This window comes from Triticum dicoccoides, chromosome 3B (assembly GCF_002162155.2).
Source record: "Triticum dicoccoides isolate Atlit2015 ecotype Zavitan chromosome 3B, WEW_v2.0, whole genome shotgun sequence".
Classification (NCBI taxonomy): domain Eukaryota; kingdom Viridiplantae; phylum Streptophyta; class Magnoliopsida; order Poales; family Poaceae; genus Triticum; species Triticum dicoccoides.
Window position 1 is genome coordinate 628,520,832 of NC_041385.1, and position 23,675 is coordinate 628,544,506.

The window sequence follows — 23,675 nt, forward strand, 5'->3', positions numbered from 1 at the left end:
GGTGTTGGGTCACAAATCCAACGGCTCCGAAGAGCTTGTATCACCAAAGCATCTAAGGTATGATAGCACATGATATTCTTACATACAGGAGAATATGATGTCCTCCTTCATCTTAAATGCTACAACGATACGAGCTTCGAGGTCGTTGGATATGGGTTCCAAGGGCATCTGAGTAGTTTTTGTACAAATTGTGTGCAATTCTCAAACTCATCAAGGTTTCCTGTAAAAATATTAAGACATCATGTGAGCTGCTATATCTCAGATCTACAAGCTCCAAGCAACTCGTATCGGCATATAGCATCTAAGGTTTGGGGGCACATGATATTCTCCCGGGGAGGAGGGGTGGGGGTGCACAACCAATCGGTGGTTGGGAGGGTGGGGACAAATATAATCTAAACAATCCCTAAACAGAGCTTCACAATTTTATCCAAGGTCAAGGGTGTCGGTGTCAAAATCGGCGGATCTCGGGTAGGGGGTCCCAAACTGTGCATCTAAGGCTAATGGTAACAGGAGACTGGGGACACGATGTTTTACCCAGGTTCGGGCCCTCTTGATGGAGGTAATACCCTACTTCCTGCTTGATTGATCTTGATGATATGAGTATTACAAGAGTTGATCTACCACGAGATCATAGAGGCTAAACCCTAGAAGCTAGCCTATGGTATGGTTGTTGTTCTTGTCCTACGGACTAAACCCTCCGGTTTATATAGACACCGGAGGGGGCTAGGGTTACACAGAGTCGGTTACAGAGAAGGAGATCTATTATCTGAATCGCTAAGCTTGACTTCCACGCAAAGGAGAGTCCGATCCGGACACGGGACGAAGTCTTCAATCTTGTATCTTCATAGTCCAACAGTCCGGCCAAAGTACATAGTCCGGCTGTCCGGATACCCTCTTATCCAGGACTCCCTCAGTAGCCCCCGAACCAGGCTTCAATGACAATGAGTCCAGCGCGCAGATTGTCTTCGGCATTGCAAGGTGGGTTCTTCTCCAAATCCAGAGTACCTGTCGTGGCGAACAGTGTCCGGCCTCCCATGAATGTCGTACTACTCGGCTTCTGTGCTTCAATAATGCCTATCTCCACGTGTCAAGTAAATACGAGAAGTAGGGGCATTTTTACATTTGCCACCCTAACCTTGTAAGCCAACCGTATTTTAGGATACGGGAATCCTCAGATCCAAATCACACCATCTTTCTCCCAGCAAGCATTCAACAGAGCGTGCCCGGGGAAAAGCCACTCCATCATGGCTGGCCGCCGAAGCTCCTCCCCTCGCACCCTTAGCTCTAAGCTAGGTGATTGGGAAAAGTGTTCTGTCCCTCATAGCCGATTAGTGGAGTTGCAGACCCAGGGGTTCCTCCCACCTGCATACATGGTCCCCGTCTAAGCCGGACTAGCCACCTATAATGGCGGGGAACAGGCGGAGAACTTTCCGAAACCATCTAGAGGGGAGCGGATATGCCTTGTCCCGCATTTGCTGAGAGGTCTTGGGTTTCCAATCCACCCATTCCTCCGCGGACTTCTGGAGTTCTACAGTCTCCAGCTGCACAACTTCACTCCTGCCTCCATACTGCACATCGCAGGGTATGTTGCCTTCTGCGAGCTCTTCCTGGGCTGCGAAGCTCATTTCGAGTTATGGAAGAGGCTATTCTGCCTCGTCCCTCGAAATCAGGAGGGATCTATATATCAAGTGGGCGGAGCCGAAATATGGCACATCGCTCAGGCCGGATATCTGTCCGGCACTTCGAAGAAGGCGTCCGAAGACTGGCCCTCAGAGTGGTTTTATGTAGATGATGTTCCCCTTCCGGACCCAGTCCATACGGGCCTTCCCGAGTTTACCAACGCTCCACTGAAGAAATGCCAAAACTGGCGCCCGCGGAGCCCCCAGGAGGAAGACGACAGAGAAGTCCTCTATCTGATGGGCAGGATAAAAATTCTGGCCAAATCAGGATTGACAACAATAGAGGTTATGTCAATATGCATAATGCGGGGGGTGCAACCACTTCAATATCGGGGGAAACCCATGTGGCACTTCAACGGAGAAGACAACGCCACCCGCTGCGGTCGTAAATGTCCGGACTTCGCCACCGCACTGGCAAAAATATTGTCCGATTTGTACAAAGGGGAAGAAGAGGAGTTCCTCCGCATTAAGCCGCAGGATGGATTTTCCATGTACAACCCCCCAAGCTGGGTAAGCTGTCATTCCTCGCTCGACTCTATTCATACATGTGTCCTTTGTCACCAATCATTTATCTTGCTATTTTCAAAGCAGGAACTGAGAAGGGCCATGGAAGAGTTCAACAGCCCACCTCCGCAGCCAGAGGACCCTGGCCGGGCTCTCGACCCCGGACTTGAAGAAGATCTGGATATATCCGTGGAGCTCGTAGATGGGACATTTTATCAAGAAAGCCGCAACGGCGCGTTAGTGGCCATGCTTGCTGATTATCCCGGGCTGCTCCCGGTGTCGAACATAAGTAAAGCCGGAGCCCTAAATTCTGAATTATGTCATGCCTTAAGAGCACATGTTGTATTTTTGCAGAAATGGCCATCGGGACACCGTGCCGAGCCCACGGGGGCTCATCAGCAAGGGGCATCCGGTCCGGGCAGGCGTAAGAGGAAGGCGGTTAGAACTGAGACGCCGGGGCAGAGGTACAAAGTAAACTTACTCTGCGATTATATTTGCCAAGATGTGATAGTTTGCATTGTGTCCTGGCAGAAAAAGCATCCGCCGGACTACATCCGGATCCCCTGCCGACCACGCCTCAAGCAGTCGGATTCCTGAATCGGACTCACGGGGTGGAGGCTGATGTGGGGGCAACGCCGAATTGCCCTCCCACAGAGGATGCGGATAGGCTTTCCGCTTCAAACTCCGAAGTGAGGAGCGCCATGAATCACCGGCACAGACGGGCCGTACTCTGCAATGGTATTTTCTCCGAGGAGGCTTTTGATGCCTTCAACTCCGGAGACGCATATATTCGCGCCGCTCAAGATGGACTTGCCAGAGCAACGGACCAGTATGCGAAGGATATACTGGTAAGGAAATGTAATAAGTATATGTAGTAGCAGCCCCTCAGACTTGAAACAGTTGGCACAACTAATTTAAGGATCATTGTATGCATAGGTTCTTATAGATAAGAATACCCATTTATCTCAAGAACTGGAGGAATGTAAGGCTCGGCTGAAGGCCGCTGTTGCCGAACAAGAGGAATCAAAAAGGCCCTCTTCTGGTAAGACTAACCTTGTACCAGTTATTAATTCGGCATGGCTTATAAATATAACAAAAGATGCTACAGACAATCCCGGAGGGAATCCGAAGATTGTGAAAGATAATGAGCCACATCTGCGAAGTCAGCTGAAGGTGGGCGAGCGTGTGCTGATGAAGGCTATTCGAGAGAGAAATAATCTCCAAGATGTTAATATCCGACTGAGCGTCGAATTAAAAGATGTTCGGGCTCAACTCGCTGACTCCGCGAAGGAGAACAGGAGGCTTCGACGCGGCATTTATAGTAAGTGCTTGAACAAACTGTAGTATAGTTCGGCGAGGAAGCTATTGACAGAGTTATGTCTGCAGGTATGCTGACGGGCCGTCCTGAAGAGGAGATGCCCGGATCCGCAGGCGATATGCTGCAACATCTTTCACAACTGCACGAACGAGCGCGACAGGTGATGCAGGGTATTGCCCAGGGCTTGTGGCCATCCGCTTCCCTGCCAGGAGGCATGAGCGAGCTTGTGGACATGCTCAAAGGAGCATGGCGGCGCTTCTGGTTATGGAAGATATCAGCCTGCCGACAAGGTGCGAGGGAAGCCTGGGCCATGGTGAAGACGCGATACGCCAAGGCTGACCCGAACCATATGGCCGAAGTCGGACCGGTGGGGGCAGATGGGCAAGAGATACCCGTAAGTCTGGTATATGACCAAGTAGTGTTAGCCGCAAAGTATTCCCAACAGGACTGTAAGCTAGACAGCCTGTTGGATGGTATAGAGGAAGAATACAGCCAGTCTAAGTGACTATGTAATTTAAATGGACCTATGTAGTTCGTAGCAGGATTGAAAATCATTTGTCATGGCGGACCTTTTCGCTTCAGCCCCCGAACCTGATAGTCCGGAGTGTATCCGAATACCCGCACAGTTATGAAAAACCGGGGTATGCATGAAAACCAGGCGTAGGGGTCATAAGTGCTTGAACAGACAAGTACCCAACTAGTTATGTTATATTATATGGATAGTAAGAAACATCTTCCAGAGAGAATAGTTCAGTTAGGGGTTCCTTTCTCTGGGTACGCATGCATCGGTGTGCATGTCCGAACTGTGAACAGTAGCGCAGGAAACAAAACATCTGGGGATTCACGTTGTAATGAACGAAAACATCTTTTGTTCATCGACCGAATTTAAAACAAAAAAGGAGCTAACCAACTCGCATGGAGAAGGCTCCCCCGATTTGCATCTCTCCTGGCCGCTCGATCCTGGTCAACGAGGTCCTTTTCTAGCTGCTAGCCGTTCGATCATCGCTGGAAAACGTCGGTGCGTTTTGACCGCGTGGTGAATGGTGGAAAGGGAATGACCTCTGGGCTCGGGGCCGGATCCGATTGGCTGGGTTTCCTATTTTTGGGTGCGTGGGCAGCCTGTCCTGTCGCGCCGCGTGCGCACGTCGTCGGCACTGCTCCGTTCCCGGTTCCCTCTCGCCCTTCTCGTTCGCCTGTTGGTGCAGCTGCAAGTGGGGTCTACCTGCTTCTTGGTCCCACATGCCGGTGTGATGGTTGTGGCTTATTCGTGTGAGCGTTGCCTCCCGCGTCGCGTCGCGTCGTGGGTCAAACGTGCGCTGTCCGTGCCGTGAGCAGTTGCGTAGGGATGGGCCGATGAGGGTGTAGCCGGCTTATGCACCCGCGTCTGTCCTATAGTGATGACGGGTGGGCCGAAGTTCCTCCTGGTCCCATTCGTTGGTGGCCCTGGCTGCGCGTCTCGTCGCGGTCAGGATTCGCCCGTGCCCCACGCTCGCGCTGCAGAACGTGCAAAAGGGTCAAAACCCTAGCCGCCAGCACTTCTCGTCAAGCCCGCGCCCCTTCCGCCTCGTCTCCTCCCTGCCCCCTCCTCTCCCACGATGCCACCCTCGAGCCCGCGCCACCTCCACCTCGTCTCCTCCCCGCTCCCTCCTCTCCAACGCCGCCGCCCTCGATGCGCCGTAAGGGACGACCAAGACAGCGGTTGGGTCGGCCAGAGGTAGAAGGCCATGGCGATTCAGCTGTCTGTGTGCGCAAGCAGCGGCGGTTCATGGAGCGGAGCGAGTCCACACCCCCGTCGTTCTAGCCACACCCTCCGCGCCGCCTCCGCTTCCTCCTCCTCCTCTATTTTTTTCGATTTCGTCACCCGTCGGAGGCTGTTGCTGCTCGGGTCCCTGGGGGCGCCTCTGCGTGGCTGACGAGAGGAGGGGAGCAGTAGCCGCAGCAAGCAGGCCATCGAGGAGGGCAAACGGCAGTGGGCCTCCACCCCGTCTCCTCCCTGCTCCCTCCTCTCCAACACCGCCGCCCTCGATGCGCCGTAAGGGACGCCGTCGACATGTCGGGGATACGCATCGAGCCCGCGCCGCCTCCACGTCGTCTCCTCCCCGCTCCCTCCTCTCCAACGCCGCCACCCTCGATGCGCCGTAAGGGACACCGTCGACATGTCGGGGATACGCAGCGACAGAGCTCAGCAGGAGCACAGCAGAAATCCACTCCTAACCCTGCTCGCTCGATTGACAAGAGCAGGGCAACGGATTGGATCGAGGGCGCCCTGGCCTCGCCGCCGCTGCCACCTCAATTCGCTAGCCGCTGCGTGGAGTAACCCTGGCCGCTGCCTCGAGTCACCTCCGTCGCCGCCGTGAGTCACCTCCATCGTTGCCGCCAGGAATCCCGCCCTGGCAAGGTAACTTCCTCCAAATCCCTGCTCTCCATGGTCCTACTGCCCTGCTTGATGCGTGTGTGTTGTGCGTGTTTAGCCATGATCTCCTGCTTTTACAGGTACCATACGCCCCCTTCCATTCTTCAGATCTCCATATTTGGTGAATGCAGTGTTTTGGTTTCGTCAGATTACTATCTGTATTTGGGGATTAGCTACGAATTGATGTTTTAGTTCGAGCGTGGATACTCGATATTGGTGATTTAGATCTTTTTGTAGAACAGAATGATTAACTCGGTCTATTTCTGGAGAACTGCAGTGTAGATGATATATGTATGAACGATCGTAACACTGAAAATGCAAAACTTACATTATGGTGTAATGATGGTCGGTGGGGTCTGACTTTTTTGATGGCATTGCCCAGTGCAGTTTTTGGATTTCTACTGAGTGGTACCGTGTTCTGAGATTTATTTTTTTGTTGATATCTGCAGGAAAATTCCCAAGGATTTGATTGATGGAGGCATCACTATTTGGTGTTGGATTATCCATTTTTGCAGCACCAGCAATGTTCTTTTTGTTTGGAATGGCCAGTTCTCAATTTCTAAATCAGCTACACTATACTTCTTATCAGGTTAAATTATCTTGCTTTGTTTCAGTCTATATGTAGCATAAAAATAGGTGACATGGTTGGTTTGTATGTTACACTAAGAACACCACCATAAGGAAAAGGGCATTGCACTTCTTTGTTTATATTTGGTTTGTTCCTATTCGGTTTGATGTAGTACTTAATTGCTACAACATTTCAAGTTTCTTGTTGTTTCATTGTATTCACTTATGATATATTTTTCAACTATACAAGCACTTGGGGGAGTCAGGAAAACTGAACCAAAGACAAACACTTTTACCGGTGATGTTCGGGCTTTTTTTAACTGAGATGTGAAAGATGCATCTTATCCCTTGAGATATATTGCCTTAAATCTCTTGATTTTTTTCCCTGACATGCTAATATAGAGCCAGATATGCATGATTCATCATACACATTACTGTCAATTATCTATTGGAATCTTTTGTCCATAGAGGTGATTTTGTTTGGATCATTAGTCTAGGTAGTGACATTTTTTATTGATAAGGCACAAGTTTATTTTCTTTTTCACCCGAGCTACACTAAAGTAAGCATCACCGTCAATGAAAAGAAGGCATACAAATCATGAAGTTTTTGCCTTGGCTGTGTGCCTCGTTTAATTGTCACTTATTTATTTCTAGGAAGTTATTCAATTCTCATCGAGCTTTCCTTATGCTTTAAAGAAGAAATTTAAATACGCAATATTTTTAATATCTGAGGAGGCGAGAGGAGATGAAAAAGGGCTGTAAGGTCGTATTTTGGTGCGTCTCTGGCCAATGATGGCTGGATCCATCTGATGCTCTTCCAAGCAGAGCAGTTCAGATTTGCTGACTGGTACAACATCTAAACCTTGGCTACTCTAGCTTCTTTTTACATCTCTTAGTATCAACAAATAAGTTGGTTACAGTATATACTTGAAGATTGCAGCAGGCACAAAATGCTTGGCTAACCAGCCGGTTAATTGAGTTGTGCCTACGAAGGATCAGTAGAGTAGTTGGTTTTTCCTAAAATAAATGAGGATTAGTTTGGTTGCCATGCGACGGTAAGGCCAAACATTGGTTCTGTAATGGTCATATGTGTTGTGGAGTTGGAACTTGATTCTTTTTAAGTTGGAGTGGCTAGGTTGTCTATATGTATTGCATTATTTTTCTACGGTGTACTATTCTTTCTAAATGATTTTTTAAAGTTTAGTATTTAAGTTTACGACATTATTCTGCGGTGTACTGTTCTTTCTACAACATACTGTTAATATCTTATGCTTTTCAACATTGCACGGTTAAAACCTTCTGTATAAGATCTTGCGCTTTCAACATCTGCTCATGGCGTTGTGTGTATTCTGCTATGAACTGTTTACATTATAGAGTTGTGGTACCTACATTTGTGCGATTCCTTTTAGCTGATGTTTGTTGCTCATACTGACAAAAGGTGCATTAACAAATGATTGCAGAGCAGCGGAGAAACATGTTTCTACAAATGTGCCAAAACTGATGGATTTAACTACATGTATTGATGTATTGCATTATGCAACTGTAAGTCTGTTCTAAACTCTAAGCCCCATGTAAATCTGATGGAAGATTGGGCCATTTAATTTGAACCAAAAAGGGTGATATGCTCTCAGTTGCTTGAATCTGTCCAGACCTGAAAATTAGATGTACTTGAAAGCTTGATATATGAGTAGGAGATAGTTGATAAAGGTGTACCTCTTGTATAACTGATATCCCTTTGATCTTCGTTAAATTTTGTAGGATATGCATTGTGCTTGAGCATGAGAAATCCTTTCCCTCCCTGCATTATCTTTATATGTTATAAAAATGTTACACATGTTTTGGTCCTCCAAAAGATTATTAGCCCATAATGTTAATAACTCTTATGTATGATGATTGAGTGAAATATCCTTTTATCTCCAGGCATTTCTTTTATGTAGTGGATATACAAAATAAACTGTATGACCTAGACTGTAGGAGCAACTGGTGCTTGTGGGATTGGTGCTTGCAGTTGTTGTGGCAGCTGTTCTTGAGGGCCGAGCTGAATGTATTTGATAAAGGTCTTTGCTTCATTTTTTTTCTTTCAACGGGATAATGACTTGTCGTTTCAAAACACTTAGTATGTGACCTATCCATCAAATTATAATATAATAATTCAGCAAAATCCCTTTATTTGAACGAGCAAGAATCTGTGGTGTGCTCCTGACCTATGTTCCCCTTTTCAAAATGTTAGAAAGGCTATCTTAACTTAGTCGTTGCATAGAAATTGGTTTTGTCTATTAGGCTCATTTCATATCTGGATCACTTATTTGAACGACAATGAACACTCCACAACTGAACTCACATAAGAGGGCTGATAGATGATATCTTGTCTGCTCAGTGATTACCTAGAATACTGGACTTCCCACCAACTTACAAAAATATTTTTTGCAGGTATATTTCATTAATCACTCCCCCAGCAGACATGAGTTCTCGTGGCGGGGTGTTTCATGCCGTCATGTTAGGAATTTATTATTGTATTGCATATGAGGTCCTTCTTTAGGTTTCCACTTGTTTCTTACTTAATTAGCTGTCCATTCTGGATTTAACGTGAATATTGCCTTTGTATTGCATATTAAATTCTACTATTTGTTTTAGCTTCTGTAGTTTTCTATTCATAATCCCTAGACATTATCATGTGTGTGTCGATACGCTTCGTGGATGGCGAGGTTTAATATCGCTTGCTTGTCGCCTTCTCTACCCTCGACATGTGGAAGGCCAATAAAGGCGGGGACGAGTCATGGATCTTGCTGGCGATGGCTACTGGTTGTGGACGAGATTTAAGCAGGGGAATCACAAAAGATGTTCTCTTTCCAAGATCTTCATATCATATTTGTCGTGGGATCTGACTGCTTTACCATATTTTCTTGGTGTGGACGATGTTATAGAGTGAGCTACCATCACTTCTCATTACTGACTGTAATCAATATATATGTGTTTATGCCATAAAAGATGGATATTTGTCGAAGCCATTGTCGTGTCATGTAATTACTTGCAGATCAACTATATAGTTTTGTTCGGATTGTAAAGTGGAAATGATAAACCCCTACAACTCATGTGTGATTGTCATATGATTATTTACTACATCAAGTAGTATGGATATGGTACTGCCAGGATATTAAGTATATTAATGAAGTCTTTATCAAAAAAAGGTATATTCATGAAGTTGTATAAACCATGTTCTACGATTCACTTCTGTTATGCATATTTACTTTTCAGTTTTAGGACTGAAATCCATCCATTGTAATGAATTTGGTTGTATGGGCATTACCTATTTGACTCGGGTTTGCTTCATCACATATAGACTGTTTTTCTTTTCCCCACTGCTTGTATGACCTAAAACTATCATGTATATGAGGCAAGTTATTAGCAATGTTTCATATTTTCTTACTTGCAATACTGTGCTTGCCTATTCAGGTGTTCCAAGACCCAAATCATCGAAAAAACAACACATACAACACTTTTTCCTTTTGAACTTTGGTTACCCTTATACAAGCCCCTGTTCATTTTGTTTATATAGTGGTTGGAATAGTAACCACATGTGCTTGCTCAATACTGATAAATGGAATATTTTCAAAGCACGTATGGTGTGGGTCTGTTCACAATTTGACGCAACTGGAGATTACTGAAAAATACACATTTTTTCAACATGACATGGTCTTGAAATGGGACTTTACTACCAAATTAAAATGTGTAGGTATGTCTCATTGTAGATGACAAGTCTCTATTTTTTTATTAAAGGGGCTTAAATTTGTTATCATATATGCATGCCTGCTACTAAAACAACTAAAACATGGAATTTCTTTTCACTACTCTCTCATCATAGTGCCCATATTTTCAAACTGAGCATATTCATATTATGCAAACTTTCCCTTTTCCCAGACTATCATTTAACAACGTAATAAACATGTTTAAAAAATAGCATGATTTCGTTGAAGGTTCTTGCTGCATGAAACTATTTTCATCGACAACATGTCTTCAGCAGGTCTCTGCGCCATTTGGCGCAACGGGTCAACTAGTATTCTCTTAAGAACGCTAGCTTTCGGCTTCACCCAGTCTAAGGTACACATCTGGCTGAACCGGCAGTAACAATCGCAGAGGTGCTCCCCTTATGCCCTAGCCGAATTAAGGGAACGTAGGGCATAAAGACAAGAGCCAGGCAACCCAACATGGCCAAAACTTAAGTCATATTGATGCATATAATGGTGAAGAAAAGGGACATATGGAAAGAAAACGCATATGTGGCTGGCAGGAAGCCATTATAGTAGTTATATTTAGCTTCCATGTACGAAGCCCCCAGGTATAATGAGCACACATAGTGCGGCCAGAGCGATCAAAGCATCCGTACAGTTTTTAAGGCTGTATGTGAAAAAGGAAAAGAGGGCGAGAAAGGAAAAAGGAGAACATAATTGAAGAAGCAGAGGTAAGGAGACGAACACTGAGGCCGACATTAGGCGTAGAATCTTCGGAGTCTGGCCGCGTTCCATGGGTTCGGCTCGAGTCTGTTATCAGATGCATTGGGTAGACGGTATGCTCCTCCGGTGAGAACTTTATCGATGATGAAGGGACCCTCCCACTTGGGTTTGAGCTTGTCCTTCTTCTTCTCGGGGAGGCGTAGAACTAGTTCGCCAATGTTATATGTTTTGGCCCGTACTTCTCTGCTTTGATACCTTCGAGCCTGTTGCTGATAGAATGCGGAACGGGCCTTTTCTACGTCACGCTCCTCCTCCAGAGCATCTAAGTTGTCCTGCCGATCTAGCTCGGCTTCCTTCTCTTCATACATGCGCACGTAAGGTGAGTAATGGATTATGTCGCAGGGTAGCACTGCTTCTGCGCCGTACACCATAAAAAATGGTGTGTATCCGGTGGTACGATTCGGCGTGGTCCGCAGCCCCCAGAGTACGGAGTCGAGCTCCTCGACCCAATGCGTGTCTGATTCTTTCAAGGATCGCACTAGTCTGGGTTTGATGCCGCTCATGATGAGACCATTTGCACATTCGACTTGACCGTTTTTTGGGGGTGATAAGCAGAGGCATAATCGAGCTTAATGCCCATGTTGCCGCACCAAGTTTTCACCTCATCGGCTGTGAAATTTGAGCCATTGTCAGTGATAATGCTGTGGGGGACACCGTAACGGTGTACGACCCCTGATATGAAGCTTATCACTGGTCCGAATTCGGCCTTTTTAACTGGTTTGGCTTCTATCCATTTGGTGAACTTGTCCACCATGACCAACGCTACAAAAAATACACTTCCGTGATGATACGTGTTTGTCACAATAGGTCGCGTTTTTTGTCATGCATGTACATCCATGACAAATTTATGACAGAATCAAGATAGTCATACATGTGCTGTCGTAGAAGTGTTCCATGACATTACCAAAATTATAAGCACGGAAGTGTCCACTTGCATGACGATAAATCGCGCGTCACAGAAGTGCATTCATCAAGGGTGATCGACACGTGGAATCCACCGTAACGGAATGCTGTTAAGCTATCGGGTCGGGTTTTGGATCCGATAACCCGTTAACAGCCCCGACCAATGGAGATTTTCCACGTGTAAAATCATCATTGGCTGGAGGAAACACGTGTCCGCTCACCGTTGGGACAGATGTCATCTGCTCATTGGACCGAAGGCGCCTATGATACGGTGACACGTGGCATGGCCCAACAGAGGCCCATTCCTGTGAAAAGGCCGGCCCGTTTGACTTGGTCAAAAGGTGGCGGGCCGGCCCATGGAAAGCCTGTTAACGGCCTGTTCGCATATAGCCCATTTACAGCCCACTAACCCAGGGCCCGTTACGCCCTATCCGAATTAGGCCCAACAGCATTATTTGGGTCGTCCAATATGATTCCAGCCCATTTTAACTTCCCGCCCATGTGTGGCCCATGACTTTTTTCAGCCCATATGAGGCCCTTTGTAACTCTTGGCCCAATAACGGCCCGTGGTGAAACTGGCCCGTAATGAACAATGTATCACTTTATCCCCATTAACGACCCGTTATTCTATTGGGCCGTTTCCAGCCCAAGTTATCCTTCGGCCTTCTCAGGGACCATTGATTCTTGGGCTCATTTGCAGCATTCGGTTACATACGGCCCATTACTATCATTTTCTGCTTGTGGGCCAAATTCATCCCATCGTTACAGTCGGCCCATTTGCGGACCGTTAATACGTTGGGTCGTTTTCATGTCAAAAAACCCGTTGGGCTATTTTCATAGAGTTATCAAATACGGTCTATTAATGGCCCGTTATGGTCCACGAATAGTATGACCCATGATTGGCGAAATGATGATACGCCCCGTAGAAGGCTCATGGATCTACGGCCCGTATGAGGCCCATGGATCTACGGCCCGTATGAGGCCCATGGATCGTACGGCCCGTAGAAGGCCCATGGACCCTACGGCCCGTAGAAGGCCCATGGACCCTAAGGCCCGTATAGAAGGCCAATGGATCCTACGGACCGTATAGAAGGCCAATGGATCCTACGGCCGGAAGAAGGCCCATGGATCATATGGCCTGCAGGAGGCCCATGGTTACAACAGTCTGTGTGTTGCCATGATTATTTTGGCCTAGTTACCAAAAATAGGCTATTGTGGCCACTAGAAAAACACAGAAAAAGAACTGCAGTGACTACAAGCAAACAACTAAACAAGACAATAAGGAAATAAATAAGCAAGCAATTAACGCTAGCCTATTACCGCTATTACACATATTACACCCACTGGGCATCAAAGTTTGCCACCAGTGCAAATATAGGGAACAAAGCAGCATATTACATACACTCGGCGTCAAAATTGGCCACCAGTGCAAATAAACACGGCAACAAAACAAGAGCATAACTGAAACAACTTCAGAAGAGATCAAGAAACGTTATCCTGGGTACCCACCATGCTGGCAATAAGCTTAGCAAGCTGATTAGCTTTGTCCTGTTTGGCGCTAAAATCCTCCAACGCTTGCTGTTGCACCAGAAAGTATGCATCCGAATGCTCCAGGGACTTCCACAGTCCTTCCGCTTCTTGTCGCAGCACAGATGATCGATGTCTTTCAGCTTGTAGTTGAGACTCAAGAAACCGAATTGATTCAGACAGTGAGTTTGAATAGCTTGTGCAAGCGGTAGTGGCCAGTAACTCGAACACTAAACCAAGACAGGACTTTGGGCTTGTCTCGCTGTCTTCAAGATAGTCTTCCTTAGCTGTTTTATCAGCTTTGTTGGAGACCAACAAGGATGTGTCACTATCCTGAACCTTATCTGCATTACTTCCTTTACCATTGCTTAATAAGGCACTCTTCCCCAATATTCTGTCAGCATTCTAAAAGAAGAAACAAGCAGACACATAACAAGTTTAGCATGTACTAGTATATGAAACTCATTTCGGTGAACCAGTTCATTAGTAAGGTGGACAGGATTAAACTACCAAGTCTTCTATTGCCAAGTACTAGTACGTAATAAAAGCACCAAACAAACATATATCTATGTCTTATGGTCACTGCATTGTCTTGCCAAATCAAAATTGAGACACGGTTCAAATCATATCAGTTCAAGACAAAGCAGCAGCGGAAGAATACACAACGTGGGAAACTACATGGCACAACAAGATTTCAGATGGGTACCACGGGTCTACATGTACAACAACACTATTTCTTCTGTTGTGATGCTAGTAATGTGCATGATATGAAAGTCAACTGTATACACAATTGAAATTGAAATCAAAAGAGCTATTGATAAGAGCAAACCTATTAAAGAAACATGCGTGAACATACCTGCTGTGCCGTTGGAGTTTCGATTGGATCCTTCAATTTAAAAATAAGTTTGTATCAGTAAATACAGCGATACAAGAGCAAAGCAATCATAGTTAAAAAAGGCGCGCCTAAGCGAGCGCTTAAGCGTGCCTAGGATCTAGGCGTTGGCAAAATGCATTGCGCATAACTACGCTTCATCTGTGCATTACTACGCATAAGCATGCGCTTTGGTCAGTAAAGCGCAAGGCGGTGGCAAAACGCACAATTAACGCCTAGCACTTTTTTGAACTATGATAGCAATGGAATCTTAAATTAGAACAGTTGTTCTTCAGGTTTAGGCACTTGTTCTACATGAACAAAGTATAGTAAGACGCAATAATATCATACTTTAAAATAGAAAATGAGCTCATAGACCTTACCACATTCTTGATTCGGGACCAGTACAGAACAAGGCGTTCCCATTCATCGTCCAGTAAATGTGTCTTAGGAGAACGTAAGGGAATTTGATGAGTTTCTTTGCCGGTGAAGTACGTTTTCTTTAGGTAATTCCGATACTGCCACCATGCATTCTTGAAGATAGCAGAGGTATTAGCACATGTTACCTCATCCTGAGTTTCCAAATCGGTCCTTCTCTATAGAGAAAAATGGGAAAAAATGTTGTATTATAACCATCATGGAGGTAGGATGTATGGGACAAAGCAAAGTAATTGCCATGAATACCATTACTTACACATAACTCCTGGACAAACACTTGCAACTGGCATTTTCCTTCATCTTCAGTATAATATTTCCAAGATGGGAAGATACGCACATACGATTTAACAACATCAAATGCGATAGATGCTAAACTACGACTAGCTGGTTGTGCTTCCTCCACATGAATAGACGTACTAACTGGTGGAGTTGGGGTTTGCCGTGATAGTACTGGCCCTTTGGGCACTGGAGCTGCCTTACTAACTACTCTTGTTTGGGAGCTCTGTGGTGGAAATGATGCTGTGTCAACAGGAACTGGGTTACTATCGGCTGGGGTTGGGGTTAGATTGGGTGAAGCTGGTTCTCTGTCCATCGTAGTAGCGGTACAATCTACGAGAGTTTGGGTTATGTGTGGTAGGGATGGTTCTTTTGCATGTACAACCAGGGTGCTATCTCCACCAAGAGGTAGCACTGTTTTATTTGGAGACCATGTTTTTAGTCTGCTAGATACTGGCATCACCCGCTCCAATTCAAATGGCTGATAAACAGGAAACATAGTTGAATGTACAAACATTGTATGAGAGACAAATGCAATAGATAGTGTGGAAAAAAAAGGGCATGAAATAGTTGACATGTATATTGTTTAACTAAAACAGATAGCATGACATAATTTCACATATATGATGTCTATCTAAACTGGATAGCATAGCATAACATAATTCAAAGATATGATGAATAACTAAACAGGATCGCATGACATAATTCACCTACATGTTATCTAAGTAATCAGGATCACATCATTTAATTCACATATGTGATTTATATGCTAAACAGAGGGCATTCAATATGATGTCTGAACTAAGAACATGGTGTTGAATATTGTGTATATGATGTCTAAACTATGCAATGCAAGACACCGTATGCATGATATGAGCAGTATAACCGTGCCAAGTTAGAGCATACACCTCAGTGGGGGAATAGGACTGGTCATCTGTCTCTGTATCCATCTATGAGGAGCTACCGAGACCCAACACGAGATCTGCTTCGACAGGTAGCACTGTCTGCTCTAAAGGCCTTGTTTTCACTCCAGATTTGTCCATCTCCCACCCAAATGGCTGATTCACAGGAAGAGTAGTTTAATGTACAAACATTGTCGACAAATGGAAATGTAATGAAGAAAAGGATGGGCAAGATATCATTCAAATATATGATGCCTGGTTAAACAGGATGGCATTGCACATTTCACATATATTATGGCTGGCTAAAAGACATGAGAATGTATAATTCCCATATATGATATAGAAACTAAACAGGTGGCATTACAAAACATGTCTAAGCTAAGCAGATGACATATATGATGTCAAAAGTAGGCACTGCAAGGCAACATATGCATGATATGACTAACATCATCATGCCAAGGTAGAGCAAACACCTTGAGGGGACATACTATTCATTGCTGCCTCGATATGTGCCCCACAACTAATTTAGAACTCAAGTTTGAACATTAATTTGGACCTGACTTGGGAGTCCAAGAGCTGAACATGACGATAAAGTAGCAGGTAAGTTTAAGCAATGCATAACATAAGCAGAAACAAAAGAGTGCGGCCTCTCTTGTGGACCCGTGTACTCCTCAGGTTCATCTGCTGAGTTGATGATGGTGATGCCGTTGCGATGGGTGCCGGTGGCAGGGAAAGAGATCTGAGGCGGCGAAAGACGGTCAGGAGTCATGATGTCTGGTTTGGTGGATGCTTCTGTCGATGGAGCAGCTCAGGTGAGGTGGACAACGTCGCAGCAGGAGCAGGACAAACCACACAAAGTTCCCTTCGACACGTACCTGTAACTGAAGTAATTCTGTAAGGGCTCATTTGGATTGCATGATTCTTAAAACGCAGGGATAGGAAAAACACCGGAATAGGATAGGAAAATGCACATGGTAAACAGAGCATTTGTAAACACAGGATTTCTGTCAACTTGGGTGTTTGGTTTACAGGAATTGGAACAATAGAGGAATGCAAAGAAACATGGCCAAAATAAAGTGAAACCATATGAAAGCGTGTACAGTTAGAATGTTATTCTGGAACTAATGCACTTGGTCTTGTTTTCATGCATAGGATTTTGAAAAGTAGGTCCAGGTGGATGTTTTGCTTCATTCCTTTCAACAAAATGCATGAATAATTGAATAGTAGAGTGCCATTGGAAAATTCCCTATTGCTATGTTTTTCCGTTGAACCAAAATATCCCTAATGGATCGACGTGAATGTATAGTAATAAGTGATGCAACAAGTGTACAACCTCTTTGCCGTAGCCATGTCGACCTCAGCATCATTGGATTGGTCGCTGAAGCAGTTGAGGCAGAGGTGGCTGTCGCAGGTGTGGAGGAAGATATGAGGAATCTGTAGATGGCGTCCAGGGCACTGCTCGGTTGTGATGGATTGTTCTGTCGTTGGAGCAGTTCCGGTGAGCCATAAGACGTCAAGGTTAAAGCAGCACAAGATAGACATCGTCAATCTCAAGTGGGATTCTAATAGCATCTCTAATAGATGATGTAAAATGGATGTAAAATTAACATCACCAAAAACCACCTGACTACAATAGATGAGGTAAAAACTGTTGACTCTGAACTTAACTGTCAAAACTGAAATTTACTGTGGAATCAGAATGCTACTGTCGAAACTGAATGCAATGGTAGGAGAGAGGCACTTGACATGTAGTTTAGGGAGGGCATGCAGTTCATCTTCAACCTACACCCCCCTGAGCCGCCAGCCACCACCGGCCAAACCGCCGGCCCCAGCGCCGCCTCGTCGCCCTGAAACAACTCGCCACCGCCGCCCCGGCCATCCCTCTAGACCCCCCGCCCCCACCCTGAACCCTAAGATAGATAGTGGGGTACCTCTCCAGCGAGCCCCGTCCCCACTGCGGGTGGTTCTTCCTAACTCCGGAGAGCCCCCCAACCCCTGAAAATCGACTGACCCAAAAGTCGATTCAGTCGACTGAAGTGTGGCTTAATCGGAGCAGAGCAGCAGCATGAGCGAGGGGGAGAGCAGTAGCAGCAGCTGGGCGAGCGAGCGATCAAGCAAGAGCCGGAGCAGCAGCAGCAGTGGGAGTGAGCGAGCGAGAGACGGAGCAGCAGTAGCAGATCCGGCTGGTATGGCCGCCGCCGCCGAAGGGACCTCGCACTGGGGGAGAGCCGTCGTGGAGATGTCGACCGCGGCGCCGGCTTCAAGGTAGCCGCTCCATGGGGGTGCGAGATGGAGCACCATCTGCACCGGGAGGTCGAGTTAAGGAGAATGTGCGATGCGATGAGTGTAGAACCTCTTTGGTGGCGCCGAGTAGGCCTCGACTTCGTCCGAGGAGTCGGTGAGGATGCTACGGTTCTGGTGGAGCAGGTTAAGGCGGCGCTGTGGGGATGGAGCAGCCGCGATAGACGAGGCAATCGTCGGAGCAGCTCCTTGGAGGTGGAGGACGGGGCGGCTGAACCGACAGGACGACGAGATGGATGACGGATCCTCATCCGAGGAGGTGGACGAGGGACATCGAGCTGTTGTGGTGGACGACGTCGTCGGGGAAGAAGCTCCGGCTGGGCAGCGGTGACGTGGAGGACGGAGGAGGCTGGGGTTTCGCGGCCTGGGATTTCGAATGGTGAAAAGGGGGCAATGGGAGGGGGTGAAGCATGACTTAGGAACGCGCTTGTCCAAAATGTAGGGTGTGTTACAAAAGTACCCCCACCGATTTGAATTAGCGGCCCTTTCGGCTCAGGGTTAGAAGGGGGATTTCGCGTGTCGGGATTTGGCAGCTGGAGGGAGTTTTAGCGCGCGTTGTAATTTCAGGATAGCAAGGCGCGAGTTGTGAAGGCGCCAGTTTTGAGAGACATCATATTTGAATTTTCAGGATATAACAAGACACGGGTTGAATTTTAGGGACAAGCCTAACGTGTAGTAATATTGTACTTGTACATACCAAATCAATTCGCACTTCCGTCAACCAAAAAGAAAATGAAAAAAATAAAACTATTCACACCACATAAAGAGAGAGCCTTGCCCTGTTTTACTACACAAATGCTATTCAAAGCTACTCCCTCCTTCCATCTATATAGGGCCTAATGCGTTTTTCGATGCTAACTTTGACCAAATATTAGAGCAATGATATATGACATGCAACTTACACAAAGCACACTGTTAAATTCGTCTATGAAAGGTTCTTTCAATGATATAATTTTCACATTGTGCATGTCATGTACTATTAATCTTGTCAATAGTCAAAGGCGGTCTTAAAAATCTCATTACACCCTATATAGATGGAAGGAGGGAGTATGAATCCATGTTATGTCCGATTAAAAAATTTCGCTTGTTGTATAATGCATGTAACCTACTCATACCAACATTTTAGTGCATTCCAAATGTCTATACTACCGCTGCAATTCGAACTAAATTTGAATTTGTTTCTCTATTTCAATAAGAATCTACAATCATGATTGTTGACAACTTCAACCATCATTCGTGTATTACCTTAATAAGACACCACATGATTACTAAAGAGATAGATATGAACTATGTGTACTACATGAACTCGAATTCTATTTTTTGAATACACTTGATGTTGATTCCAAATAATAGAACATTAGATGTACTAACTATATATTCATAATCTAAACCATGTTCCATACGTACACCGTGTTTATCACACAAAGTATAGTGCCCCGCCCCCTACATTATGACAAGTATTTAGACCTGAGTTGCAAAAGCCACACATTATCCCAAATTATAATCAATGTTCTACATTATGATATCTTCTTCAAGTATCCGTATCCACTTTTTTTATAATGAATTATGATATTTGTTCGTCTTTTACACCTTCACGATCCTCTTCTATTTGTAGCTAGCTAGCGCTAACTTTCTATCATGCATGCACACGCCCGCCCCCCTCACACACCCTTAGCGTCCCCTCCATCGCGCACGTTCATTAGTTCTCTTTAGGTCGTCCACCAGCGGTGTGTGTAGGCCCCAGGCTTCTTCTTTCTGGCACACACCGGTCGATATACCTCTCTAACCAAGTGTGCCTACAACAAACACATATATACTTCCCCTCTTCTCTTCTCACCGTCCATGCCCCCATATGTCCAATACGATTCCACGCAGGTGCACACTCCCGCCCCTCTTTTCATTTATCACATGCTCACACACTCCTCCCCCCCTCGACATGGTAGGCCTCTCGCACCACCTCCCAGCCACACCCTCTCCCCCTGTCTGCCTCTCCAGACCTTATATGCTTCTAACACATGCAGGCGTGTATATGAACTGATCTCCCTACATATAGCCAAGTCGACTATAATTCATTTTCACCAAGCACCGATACACTTACCTCACTAGTTATGTCTCTCCTTTTCTCTGACACACGACGGTTGATCTTCCTATGTAGTTACACATGCTTACCACAACCATATCTTCTCCCCTCATCATCCTTGAATACCTCCCGACCCGTCTCTCACACGCACGTGCATAGACAAACAGACATCCCCCGCCCTCTCTTATTGATATTGCACTCATACCCTCCGTTTGTCTAGCAGGCCTCTCCCACCATTTGTGAGACGCCACTCCACCACCAACCCTCCGATGCTCTACCTTTGTCTTTTTCCCAACCTGATGCCTCTGCTACACATATCCATGGATGTCGATCGATCCCCCTCAATACATAGCTTGGTCTCTCTCCTTCCCCACACAGATATAGTCGACCGGTCTCTACCCCACCCCCCCACACACACCGATAGTCTAACATTGTAGGTAGGTATCCATGCCACGGAGAAGAACTGCACCTCTGCACTCTCAAATTCCAGTAGGCCAGCTGCCTTGTATCTTTGATGTGGGCAAACACAAATTCGATGGCACTCTTTATCGATCGCGCAGCCACACACTTCATCCCTGTTTTCAATTCTATCGATATCTCACGTCCATGACTCCGTTTCACACACATTGCATATGTTACGGTTTTCTGATTGAGATATCATCAACACATTGCCTCTGTTTTGCACAAACAATCTCTCTCACACCCACCCATGTACGTACCTGCACCTAAAGAAGAAGTGCACGCAGGATGCACGTACTCACGTCTTGTTCCCGGCCACACCCACGCGGGTACACGGTGGAGTTTGTTTCCATACGAAAAGGCAGCCCACGTGATAATTTGACGCGTGTAGTGGTTGTTTACTCGAAGGAGGGTCGGGTACCACGCCTAGAATATAAAACGATTGCCGTGGGGGAAATGGAAAAATGGGTTTGTCTCTCGTCACACCATCTCACACAAGGCCGCTGTGGCCTCTCTCTCTCTCAGCGTTGGTCAGTGATCCGGCTGCATCCCGTCCGCCGGCAGAAAGGGAGGATGTGCATCGTCTCTCCGTTCGACGGTGTTGAGGCAACTCGTCCCGATCTGCGGTACCCGTCGTTCTCTCTGACCATGCTCCAGCGTGGTAGGGCCTTCGCCACTTGCTCGCTGCCCCAGTATGGGCACATCTTGGCCGCCGGCGCCCTCCTTGTAACATCCCGACGACCCTCAGGTACAGCTTCCTCCGGCCTTGCTCCACTGCCCATCTTCCCATGTTGCTGCATGTGGATCTTCTTTAGTTGTTTGCTTAAATCATATCTCGGCCGGCGTACTTTCCATCTTGCAATCTCGTCCTCAAACCATTTTTGATAAACCACCATGTGATATCTTTCCCATTTTACATGGAACATGCTTCTTTTTTGTTGGCATATGTGTCTTCAACTTGTGTTATTGGGCAATAGTTGTTTCCTTTCGATCTCCTTTTGCAAACAGGGCTATCCATTTTCACCTCGTTACTATTGCGACCTTTTGGTGAACTGCACAAATCACTTTTCTGAAGGGTGTTTTGTGTAGTTCCGCCAAAATGTCACACGGGCAACGTTTTTACATTTCTGTGGGACTGTGGAAAGGGAGATTGGTTTTGCTATCCTCCTCATCCAACTCCGTGCCTAATCTTCTCCAACAAGAAGTTAGTCCTAAAGAGAGATTGTAGAGGTGATCGGCTTCTATTTATGTGTGTTATGTTTCATCATCTAGTTCCACTATTATTGTAATCACACTGACTGGATATCTTTGCAAACAGGGATGGTCCGCTCGATTTTAGTGGAGCTGCACAAAATGATCGGATTGTGGTGTCCTTCATACACCTCATTTTTGGCTACAGAGCTGGGTGAAACTAGTTGCTAAGCAATGAACACCGTGCCAAGGAAATGGAGCCATGCCTACGAACAACATCAATCAATTACATTTTTTTCTTTATTTGTACACCTTCTCACAACTTTGTCTTCAGTTGTGATGTGAATATTGGCGCTGATCTGCGAACCATTGAGATGCATTAGCCATGGTAATTTCATTTGTATTTGATGGAATGTCGAAACGAGATAATCTCGAGGCAAGACACATGAATCCTAAGTTGAAGCCTTTTTTTTTCCTGCGGGAACCAAAGTTGAAACCTTCATAGCATCACAGTACAATTTCATCAAAATTATGCGTACATATAAACAAATCCTGAAGGATTGATAGCAATGCCAGAAACAATTCAACTTCGTTTCGCCGACATGTTGGACATCCTTCATCCGGCTCCACCTGCCATGCAGCAATATTGAATGCACAACACAACTTCAGGGAAAGATTCACCCTGGTCGTTGTGCCGCAGTAGTAATGACTAGTGAGCAGTCAAATCACAGAGCCCCACCTTCGCCACAGTAAGTTGCTCGGACAAAGCAACCATCATTTCTCTATTCCTTGAATCCGCTAGTACTCCCATATTCCCACAGTAATTAGTTGCTCGAGCGAATCAACTATCACTATATCCGCTCATGTGTGATGACGACAGAAGCTATGCATTCAGATTGCATGTTAAAAAAAATAAAGGTCGATAACTAATGCGGCAAACTTTAAAAAAAACTAATGCGGCACCTCGGGCGAACGCGGCCAGATCGCATTTTGCACGAGAAATTACACACCATGTTTCATTGACATGTGGTCCCGTTCCAACATATCAGTGAGACGACGGCGAGTAGTATGAGTATTTCCGAACGGACGTGTAGGCCGGGGTGCCTCTTCATGAACCGTGGCAAACTGGCAACCGTCCATCGACTCTTCGCCTTTTCCTCTCGATTTGGAACTGTCGTCGCACGCTCTTCCTCTCCCTCCTCCATTTTCCTTCAGCCCTTCACCCTTTCTTCTGCCATTGTTCGATTGTCTTCTCCATGGAGGGAACAGGCCAGAAACAACCCCGTTATTCTTGCCCCAATCTGAAAGATGACATGGTGGAGGAACTCATTGATCGGTGCAACGTCATCACCTCGGCTAGCATGGCAGGTTCGTTCAAGCCCATTCTCGACTCAACTAATAACATCATTACAAGGAACCCAAGAGTCAAGGAGCGGTTTGATCTCCCCTATCTTCTTCGCCGTGACCCTGATGACTGGCACTGGCACGACGGAGGCCTCGCCCTGTGCAAGTTGATGCCGCTTGATAATGATACGTATGATGTTAAGATGTCATCGCTTGAGGGCAAGGCTTAGGTAGGCGCAAATGGAGATTGGGTTGTTTACATTGGGTCCAACTGCGAGTGGGAACTTGTGAATGTATACACTCGTGACCGGGTTCCACTTCCAAAAATCTCACCAGACTGCCTAGAGGTTGAGCACACCGGTATTGTACGCATGTTCAAATACGATCATGG

General features: G+C 46.0%; 1 long non-coding RNA gene across 3 annotated transcripts; it reads left to right on the forward strand.

Moving 5' to 3' along the window:
* Positions 1-5,042: 5,042 nt before the first annotated feature.
* On the forward strand, positions 5,043-9,553 carry LOC119277509. 3 transcript variants are annotated; one of them, XR_005137159.1, is made up of 4 exons: positions 5,043-5,899; positions 6,364-7,328; positions 7,942-8,538; positions 8,912-9,553. It is a non-coding gene; the product is annotated as an uncharacterized LOC119277509 (long non-coding RNA). The 3 variants fall into 3 exon arrangements; XR_005137158.1 differs by having other exon boundaries at positions 7,942-8,023; XR_005137157.1 differs by having other exon boundaries at positions 7,942-9,553.
* The last annotated feature ends 14,122 nt before the right edge of the window (positions 9,554-23,675 follow it).